Consider the following 11,198-nt stretch of genomic DNA (forward strand, 5'->3'; position numbering starts at 1 on the left):
CGAAGTAACCAGATCCAAATGCAATGAAAATCAACAAATTTAATTGTAACAATCTTTCTCAATCCTTTTATATATGGACACAATCTTCTTCTTAAATGTTTAATGGGTGCACTTGAGTTCACTCACTTAGTGCTTTCAATTTTTTTTTCTAATTTTGATGTTATTCAGATGGAAAGGGATGTTGTTATGATGGATGGAAAGTATAATCCCTTCCTATATATAGATATGAAAGGGTGAGGAAGCATATTGAATGCATTCCTTTATATAATCCATCCATTCATCAAAGGTTGTGCCCTTTAGGATCACCATTAGAATGTCTTGTGAGAAGAGAATGTGTCGCTGCGCTTTTTTTTTTAAAAAATATCATGTGAAAAACAATTAGAGATATATTCGTAGAATTTTCGTAACATTTTAAGGGAGAAGAGAGAAATAAAGATTAAAAAAAATCTTCTCTACTTAAAAAACCAAGTTATTTGAAAGTCTAAAATAAATTTTTATATTTAACTAGGTTTTGTGTTTAAATAAATATTTCATAAAAAATAAAATTCCTAAAATTTTGAATTAAATATTTTATTAATAAAACAATGGCCGATACGTCCTATAAGGGATCGTTTTTGTTTCGAAGGCGAAAGTATCATTCCAATCATCTTTCGGAACACCATATGATTTCCTCTACAACTGGTTTGGTTCTCTACTTGTGGTTTGATTATTATGTCTACGGCAGAGGCTCCTCTGTTGTTAGGCTGATGCTGCATTGTGTTAATACTTTTTTTCTGAGCAAGACTATAATTTTGTACAAAGTAATTAAGTTTTGTTATATTCGTCAGGTTAGAAACTATAGTTTTCTATGTCGTCGCTGTAGGTTTGTAATTCTATTTTCCTTGGGGTTGGTCGTTGTACTAACGGTGTTGTAATTACTACTATTATGTATTAATGCAGCAGTTTACTCCATATTTTACCAACAAAAAAAAAGAGCAGCAAGCCAACTATTAACTATAGTTGTAAATATGTATTCTTGGGGCACACAGGGGTACGCAATGGTTTGTTGCACAAAAGACACGACATTAGTGGTTAATGACCAAAGTTCCTCGCCCATAACCTAATTCAATTTCCTTGTTTGTTGTATGTATCAGGCTTTGGATTTTGGCAAGAGCAGTATCATGGGCTCATGCTATTTTTATCTATTTTCTCTTGGGCTTTACTGACAAGAACTTGGTTAATGGAGGCTAAGGTGGTGACATGATCAGGCAATGCAACTAATGGTATACTAGACCTTTGCACGAGTTATGCCCGTGATTTGATTAGATATAGTTCATGAGAGAAAGCCCAGGGATTGTGGTAACCAAAGAAAAAGACCAAGAGAGTTGTTTTTTTTTAAAAAAAAGGAGAGAGTCCTATAGGAAAGGAGGCTACACATGAAATTAGGAGTTTGTCTGCGAGAAAGAGAGAGATTCTTCTTAGAAATGAAAGCATGCTTCCCTTAGAAATGAAAGAATAAGAAACCTACTTGAATATTTTAATTTTAAAAATAAGAAGCCCCTCTTCGGTAGGAAAACAAAAATCATAGTTTTGTTGCTCACCATCCAATGGACCCACTATCTGCATGTGCACGTCATGGCACATGTATTATGCTGACTAATGTCAGGTCGATTAGATTAGGTCAAGTTAGGTTAGGGGGCTAATTATTGCATTCCAATCCATTTATATCTTGGAGTCAAGTTGGGTCATATTTGAATACAAGAGAAGTAGGATTTTGATCCGGAACTGGCTTAACTTATATTTCAAATAGATTTGATCCACTAGGTCTTCTTGTGTCAAGGTCTTAAATAGATTGGAGGCAATAAAGGTGGCAAATTGTGGTGTGGCAGAGGTAGTGGTATTAGCAAAGACAACGATAATAGTGATATTGGTAGTAGGAGGCGGTGCTATGGTGGTGGTGGACGCAATACCAACGGTAGTGATGAAGACAATGACGGTGTAGTTTATGATAGTAATATATATATATTTTTTGAAAATAAGTAAGAATTTTTCACATTTATCTAAAAGTAATAAAAATAACATATATAAAATGAAGATAATTGCACCAAATGTATTTCTTATCTTAGTCTCTATGTTTTAATTTTTAAAAACAAAAAAAGGAATAAAAGCAATGCAAAACAAGCCCTAAATAATTTGGATATAATAAAACTCCAACCTTATTAGAATACTGAAGTAATTATTCAATTATATGTCAATGATTAGCATATGAATTTTTTATTTTATATCTAGAACTAAATCTCACAACGAACATAAAAATATATTTAAAATACTGAATTTTTTTTAAAAAAAAGTTAGATAAGAATATACAAAGTAAATAAAAAAATGTTATAGTAAAGAAAAATGCTTACATAGCTAAAAATTTTTGTTGATATCATGAGTAATGAAAAATATTCATAACAATATACATGTATGCATTAATGCTTAAAAATAATTTGCCAAAAAATAAAATTTACCATAAATTAGAAAATTTGTACTATTTATTAAAATTAGGTTGTTAGTATTAATGCACATACATGAGAAGAAAACTTTTACTTTGTTCTTTATGTTTTATAACTGCATATATTGTGATAGCTTGAAATTTTATTATTTATCATTGATCAAAATAAATTCTAAATATTAATTATAGACTAACATACTCTCATTTTTATCAAACAATTTTTATATATTATGCAATTTATCCATATAGCAAACCACATATTTTTTTGTCATAGTAATACATTTATGAAAAGTTGACCCTAATTACACCCATATGTAAATAGTTAAAGATAAATGATTAAGCTATATCAATCTTGTGAAACTAAAAGCTAATGAATCCGATACTAGAATCTCGTTATGAAATGTGCCTAATAAATATAAGTCATATTTCTTCATAAAGTATCATAAAAGTTCAAACTGTATATTTTTCAAAGAAATTTCCATTATGCCACTTAGGCATATAAATCTTTAGAAGCATACAAGATTATTTATATATTTTCAATATAATATTTCTAAGAAAATAAATTTTTATGATTAACATTTTTTTCAAAAAAATAACTAGTGGTTCAACATTTGTAAGAATTTCAATATTTATATGCATATAATAGGTTCATGAAAAACTTACATAGTGGCATGTGTTTTTGTTGGACAAATGTTAATTGTATGGAACTATAGGTACACAACATGAGTAGTTTTTTATATCTAACTTAATAATCATTACAACTTTCACAGTAAGAATAAGAACATCAATTTCTATCCAAATTATAAAAATATCATATGCTAGGAACAATGTAAGTATCTCTGATACTATATATTTAAGCGCATATCACTAGTGATATTAATGGAGATATCTGAAAGACTTTGAAAAATATCAATTATTTTTAGTTGAAATCTTAATAATTTTTCTTACCATTTTTCTTATGTGTTTGTCATATAATTATACATTACATATATATATATATATATATATATATATATATATATATATATATATATATATATATATATATATATATATTCATGCATTGTTTGTATAGTAGGTTGTTAATAAAAGTGATGTGTTATGATAAAGTATTTTGATATAGGTTGGAAAAAAAAGAAATATATTGTTCAATTAATTGTTACTAAAAGCATCAATGTGTAAGATTTATATTGATATTATCAATGAAACTATTTTTATGATTAAAAATCATGAGAGCCTTTATATCATTACACATTGCTATCAACTTGTACAATTCAATTTGCATGTTACTTAATGAGTATCGATTCTTTTTTATCCATGAATGATAAATCTTCAAATCTAAAAAATTATTAGTTAATTGCTCAGTTGTTTAACTCTTCTTCATGAAGTCAAATTATCTATTCATTATATATATATACACGCACGTGCGCGCATACATACATACATACACACAAATATACATATGTACATATATATAAATGCATGTGTATGTGTAGATTAATAAGTCAATATAATGCATGTTACAATCTTGATAGATTGCCATGTAACCTCTTATTATATTCCACATGAACGATGCTTATTTAAAATAAAATAAAAAATCATAAATATACATTGAGAATGCAAAGTTACAAAATTCTATAATAAGATAAAATAATTAAACAAATTCTAATATTTAAAATATTCTCTCGGTCATGTTTTAGAAAATTTGTGCTGGATAATTTTTTAATATGCATATATGTGCAGTTATATCAATATTTTGTTTAAAATTACAAGTTTTGTTTGTGATATTTATTGTGCTCATTGCTCTATAGTTGAAATCCATTAAATATACAATGTTGTTAAAATTTGTTGCCCAGATAGACAACCCAAGAGGGGGGGTGAATTGGGTTTTAAAATAATCTTACAATTTAAAACGATGTGGATGACTAATTAAAGCTATTGCAAGTTGTTCGATTAATTGCTATGTGCTGTGAGTGATATGAGAGTAAGAGAAAGAGAGACAATCAATCACAAACACCAAGTTTTATAGTGGTTTGGAGCTAACCCTTGCTCCTACGTCCACTCCCCAAGTCTCACTTGGGAATTCACTATAACCCCTTGGATTACAGCCGGTTGTTTTCCAAGCTCACAACCAAACTTGTTGTTTTACGAGCTCACAACGAACTCGGTCGGTTTTCCCAGGCTCACCGACTAGAACCAACCCCGATTGTTTTCCCGGGATCACAATCGAACCCTTACACGTTGGTTTTACACTCGGCTCACCAACCAACCTCTATACCCTTGATTTAATCCCCCGATTGAACCAAGCAAAGACAATGTGTAGATGAAAAGAACAAACAGAAAAATACAGCTTCTCAAAAGCAGATAAATGGCAATATGAACAATAACGAAGTTAAGAGCCCTCAAACGCTTTTAAGTTGGAGAAGAGGAAGGGCTTCTTGAACTTCGGGTCTCCTCTTGAATGTGTAGTCGACTTGAATGCAGGAGGAGGCTCTTTCAATGTTGGGAAGAAGTAGGTGGATGCAGTTAATGCTGCTCTTCCCTCTTTTTCGTTGAAGAACAAGTTGTAGAGATTGAAAGCTTGATTACTTGGAGTGGAATGGTTGTTCTCTCTTCTTTGCTACAGTCCTCTGTGGCTATTTAAACCAACCCCCACGGAAACTAGCCATTAGAGAGCTTTTTCTGCCCATTCTGCACACTCTGTACACCCTGACAATGTGTCCGTTGGTGGGTTGGAGTCGACTCGCGCGATCAGGAGTCGACTCGGCTGTAGCGGGAGTCGACTCATGCTTTTCTGGAGTCGACTCGGCAACTGTTTCGGATTTGAATTAAAGTAGCCTCTTAGACTGGGAGTCGACTCGTCTTGACCTGGAGTCGACTCGCCAACTTCTGGAGCTGACTTGGCTTTCTCGGAGTCGGCTCATCCCATGGAGTCCGTGGATCTATTTTTGAATTTGGTCCACTCGAGTCGACTCGACAATCCTGGGAGTCGACTCGGCGCTCAGAGCCCGAACTCCCTATCTTCTGTCTTTTGCCTCGTCCAGTCTTGGAGTCGACTCGAACTTCCCCAGAGTCGACTCGGCTCTCAGTTTCCGAAACACTGTCTTCTGTCTTTTTGATGTAGAGCTGCCTTGGAGTCGACTCTAGCTGTCTGGAAGTCGACTCGAATCTCAGAGACAGTAAATTGGTCTTCTATCTTCTTTGTGGTCGCGGAGTCTCGGAGTCGACTCGCGTATTGTGGGAGTCGACTCGAATCTCAGAGTTCGAAAAACGTTCTCTGACTTTTTCCTTGTGTTCCTCTGAGAGTCGACTCTCACTTTCTTTGAAGTCGACTTGCCAACCATCGGAGTCGACTCGCGTTCCACTGGAGTCGACTCGAATCTCAGACCCGAAAACTGCTCTCTGACTTTTCTACCTGTGGCTCCTTGGAGTCGACTCTTGCTACCCTGGAGTCGACTCGGTGAACATCGGAGTCGACTCGCGCACTTCAGGAGTCGACTCGCTGACAGGTTTTGAGTTGATGCTTTCTGTTCGTCTGTCTGTTCTAAGTCGGAGTCGACTCGTACTTATCCGGAGTCGACTCGAGCCCGTGCCAGTGAACTTGATACGCTTGGAGTCGACTCGTGATACTCTGGAGTCGACTCGAGTCTCAGACTTTGGTTCAGGCTGACTTCTTAACTTATCCAAAATATTATGAACTAAGTCTAGAGACACTTAGACAAGATTTTTACTGAAACACTTAATTGAATTCATTAGTAAACAAGAGATATACTCAAATGCTTTGAGCTCATCAAAATCAAATAGGGTTTTAATCAATCACTCCACAATCTCCCCCTTTTTGATGATGACAAAACATTGAGTATATGTAAAGTGAATAGCTCAATAAACAATGAAATAAAATCCATAATTGAATTCAAATGTCTGGTAATTCAATTTATCCAAGCTTGAAAGGAGTGAAACAATAAATTTCGGAGTTAAGCTCCCCCTTTCATTTGGAATTATATAAGCCTTTATATTATACAATCAATTGTTTGGCTTATATATCTTTAATGATTTAGCTTGATTAATATTCAGATTCTCCCCCTCAACATATGCATTCTACTATGTTTTGATTCTCTGAATTTTCTTTTAATGCTTTGAAGTTTTTGAACTGAATTTTTTGTTTTTAGAGGGAAAATCTGTCAATTTGTTCTTGAGTAGGATTCAGCTAATCTCCGAATATCCCTTGAATAGATTCTGGAGATTACTCCATTAGGAGCCCCAAAAGAGAGATAATGAGCCTCGAGGTACCAAATCCACTTAGAACAAATTTTGTGTGTTTTAACAGTTTTTTTTAATTTTCATTGATTCCTTTTACATATTTTATACATATTTCTTCCCCTTTTTGTCATCGTATCAAAAAGAAGGTAAGCACACACAATCAATGGCACAACCAATCAATCATCAAATGGCTACTCATTGTATTGATTTGCATGTAAATACATTTGAGAGTACAAAAAATAAGGCAAAACAATACAGTCAAAACAAAACACAAAAAGTAGCTATGGTCTCCTCGAGGATGTAGCTCCTCCTCTCGAAGATGTATCTCCTCCTCTCGAGGACGTGGCTCCTCCTCTCGAGGATGTATCTCCTCCTCTTGAGGACGTGGCTCCTCCTTTCGAGGATGTAGCTCCTCCTCTCAATCTGCTCTGCTCCATGAGGAGGGTGACTGCATCTGTAACATGCCCGAGCTGAGTGATAATGGACGAAGTGGCTCTGCTATGTGTAGTAGAGAGCTCAGTCACCGACGTCTGAAGTGCGTCTAGCTTGTCGATGAGCACATTCGACAAGCGCTCGGCCCCCTCGGTAGTGGTGTGCATGTCACGACCGATGTCCTCCCTCATCTGTCGAGTGGTGCTCGTGACCTCACTCATGCTATGAAACTGGGCCTGGAGCAAAGTCCTCATGTTGTAGATCTCTTCCCGCACATGAGCCGTCATGTCAGTCACGGCCGTCAGGGAAGGGACCAACGCTGAAGATGGAGCGGGAGAGGGAGCAGGCACCGAACCTCGGAGCTCCCGAAGCAACTCATCCCTCAGATCTCGGACTATCTCCTGCCGCAGCTCCCGGAGCTGCTCAGGAGCGATGCGGACCTCCATGGATGGTGGAGCCGAGGAGGAGGGTCCGGCGGAGGTGGTAGGAGCAGAAGTGGATGGAAAGTCCGGTAAGTCAGGATAGTCAGAATCTGGCTCAGGACTAGGGGAGTGTCTGGTGGTCTGTGTGGTGATGGAGGACTTTCTAACCCATGTCCCCTCTATCTTCCGAAACCCCATCCTGTGTAGGGTCCCTGCACGCGTGCGATCAGTCCATCGCAATGCGCGAAAGGGTTCCCCCTCAGGGATAGGAATCTCGTACTCCCTAAATAACAAGGTGAAGACCATACCGTAGGGCAAAGTGAGCCTAGGTCTGTCTAGTGGCTCACACATGTATCGATATATGAGTTTGGGGAAGTTGATTGGGGTGTCATGAAGCATGTAGAACATGAGAGCTAGGTCTCTCTCAGATACAAAGTCAAATCTCCCGGTCTTAGGGAAGATGGACCTAGACAATATACTTAGGAGGATCCGCATCTCAATCGAAAGTGAGCTAGCGGATACCTCGTCTAAGGGTGACTGGGGTGGATGCCCTAGAACGGCCGTAAGGGCCTCAACCCTGTCCTCGGGATGTGTGGGAGCCACCCCTACTAGTGGAAGGTGGAGGATGTGGGCAATAAGATCCTCCGTAATGAACAGAGGGACACCGGCTACCGTGCCCTCGATACCCCCATCTCCCCGATGGACGGTACCGTAAAACTCTCTAATGAGCCCTGGATATGTGGGGAGATCTAAGGTGAGGAAGTACTCTAAGCCCTGGGCCCTAAGTCTATCACTTATAGTGAACCCTTCCCGGGAGAGATAGTCGAGGTCGACATATTTTCCGGTGGTGACGGCCTTCCCGGCTAATGGCCTCGCGGGAACCGCCCTTGGCGGGGAACGAGCCGGAGGTTGTGGCCTCGCGGGATCGTGCCGAGACTTGGAGCGCCTCTCGGGACCGGCCTCGGGTCGGGACCTCTTCCGGACTACGGTTTTACGCGGCATAATGACCTAGAACGGGATGAAAACCTAAAGGATGGTGAAAGGTCGACGAAGAAGGCTTGGGAACGACCGGGGACGACCTAGGAAGGGAGGAAAACCCTAAGGGATGGTGAAAAATCGACGGGAAAAGGCCTTTGGGACGACCGGGGACGACCTAGGAGTCGGCTCTAGGGCTTGTGAACAGTGGCGGCTGAGAAAGAAGTGTTTTCGAAACGACAAAGTTAGGGTTAAAAAGTCGGATCCCGACTGCGAGTCGACTCCACTGAGTCGCGAGTCGACTCGACCTCGAGTCGACTCCAGAATATGCGCGAGTCGACTCTCCTTATGCGCCTGTAGACCTCGAGTCGACTCCCGACTATATGAGAGTCGACTCCCCCTCTGCTGCCATCTTTGCGAGTCGACTCCCGCAAATGCACGAGTCGACTCCCTCTTAGGAGCCGACTCTGAAACTTACTCGAGTCGTCTCTAACTTTGGCACGCACCTAAAAATCATGTTATGTTCATGCCAAATGAGGGAAAATCACTAAATTATGATCTGATTTGATGATCATTGAAAAGAAACTCTATTTTAACCACAATCTAATCATCAAAATCAACGAATCTAGTGGAAACTACCACTAGGATGGATCAATCACTCCTAATCCCCTCCTAAGCACACTAAACCTCTCTTCACTTAGGGGTTTTGTAAAAATGTCTGCTAATTGATCATCAGTACAAACAAATTGTAGTGTCACATCACCATTCAGTACATGATCTCTTATGAAGTGATGTCTTATCTCAATGTGTTTAGTTCTTGAATGCTGAATTGGATTTTTAGTTAGATTAACGGCACTTGTATTATCACAGTTAATAGGTATTTTATCTTGTTTAATGCCATAATCTTCTAATTGTTGTTTGATCCACAAGATTTGAGCACAACAACTCCCGGCTGCAACATATTCAGCTTCAGCAGTAGATAATGCAACCGAGTTTTGTTTCTTGCTAAACCATGAGATTAGGTTTTCTCCTAGAAATTGACAAGACCCGCTGGTACTTTTTCTATCAAGCTTACATCCAGCGAAGTCTGAATCTGTGTATCCTATTAAGTTTAGGCTAGATTCTTTAGAATACCATAACCCTATATTCTTAGTTCCTATTAAGTATTTAAAAATTCTCTTAACTGCAACTAGATGTGATTCCTTAGGATTAGCCTGATATCTAGCACACATGCAGACACTAAACATAATATCAGGTCTACTTGCAGTAAGATACAATAAAGATCCTATCATACCTCTATACAGTTTCTGATCTACAGATTTACCTGATTCATCTTGGTCTAATTTGCATGATGAGCTCATGGGGGTGCTGATTGACTTGTTTCCCTCCATATCAAACTTCTTGAGCATCTCCTTGATATATTTGGCTTGATTGATGAAGATGCCTCCTTCAGACTGTTTGATTTGAAGCCCGAGAAAGTAGTTCAGCTCTCCCATCATGCTCATCTCAAATTCACTCTGCATCAAATCAGCAAATTCTTCGCAGAGACGATTGTTAGTAGCACCGAAAATGATATCATCAACATAAATCTGTACTAGTAGCATATCTTGGTTTTTCTTTTTCAGAAATAGTGTTGTATCTACATTACCCCTAGAGAACTCATGTTCTAGTAGGAATTTGCTAAGCCTCTCATACCATGCTCTAGGTGCTTGTTTTAAACCATAAAGTGCTTTGTTCAGTTTATATACATGATTAGGGTATTGATGATTTTCAAAACCAGGAGGTTGTTCTACATATACCTCCTCATTTATATACCCATTTAAAAATGCACTTTTTACATCCATTTGAAATAGTTTGAAATCCTTAGAGCATGCATATGCTAATAATAATCTAATAGCCTCAAGTCTAGCTACAGGAGCAAAGGTTTCATCAAAATCTATACCTTCTTCTTGATTATAACCCTTTGCTACTAGTCTAGCCTTATTCCTTATAACAATTCCATTTTCATCAAGTTTATTTTTATAAATCCATTTAGTACCTATAATCGGATATTCAGAAGGTCTCTCTACTAGATTCCATACCTTGTTTCTAGTAAATTGGTTTAATTCTTCTTGCATTGCATTTATCCAATTTACATCATTTTCGGCTTCTTCTATATGTTTGGGCTCAAAGTGTGAGACGAAAGCTAGATGGTTATTTAAATTCCTAAGAGATGCTCTAGTCCTAACCGGTTGAGATGGATCATCTAGAATTAGTTCCTTAGGATGCCCGTGAGCATACCTCCAAGCTTTAGTTAGCCCATGATTCACAATAGCCTCTTGGCTTGATGATGCTCCTTCAATCAATTTTTGATTATCATCTTGTAATGTCATCTCATCTATCTTTTCTTCAAGAATTTCAGCATCATCATCAAAGTTAACTTTCTTACTAGAGGAGATGTCACTAGAATCATCAAATACAACATGTATAGATTTTCTATAACTAAGGTTCTTTTATTAAAGACTCTATAGGCTTTACTAGTTGTAGAGTAACCTAAGAATATTCCCTCATCAGATTTAGAGTCAAATTTACCTAGATTATCTTTCCCATTATTATGAACAAAACACCTACATCCAAAAACATGAAAGTAATTA

The sequence above is a fragment of the Phoenix dactylifera genome, unplaced genomic scaffold (assembly GCF_009389715.1).
Source record: "Phoenix dactylifera cultivar Barhee BC4 unplaced genomic scaffold, palm_55x_up_171113_PBpolish2nd_filt_p 000750F, whole genome shotgun sequence".
Lineage (NCBI taxonomy): Eukaryota > Viridiplantae > Streptophyta > Magnoliopsida > Arecales > Arecaceae > Phoenix > Phoenix dactylifera.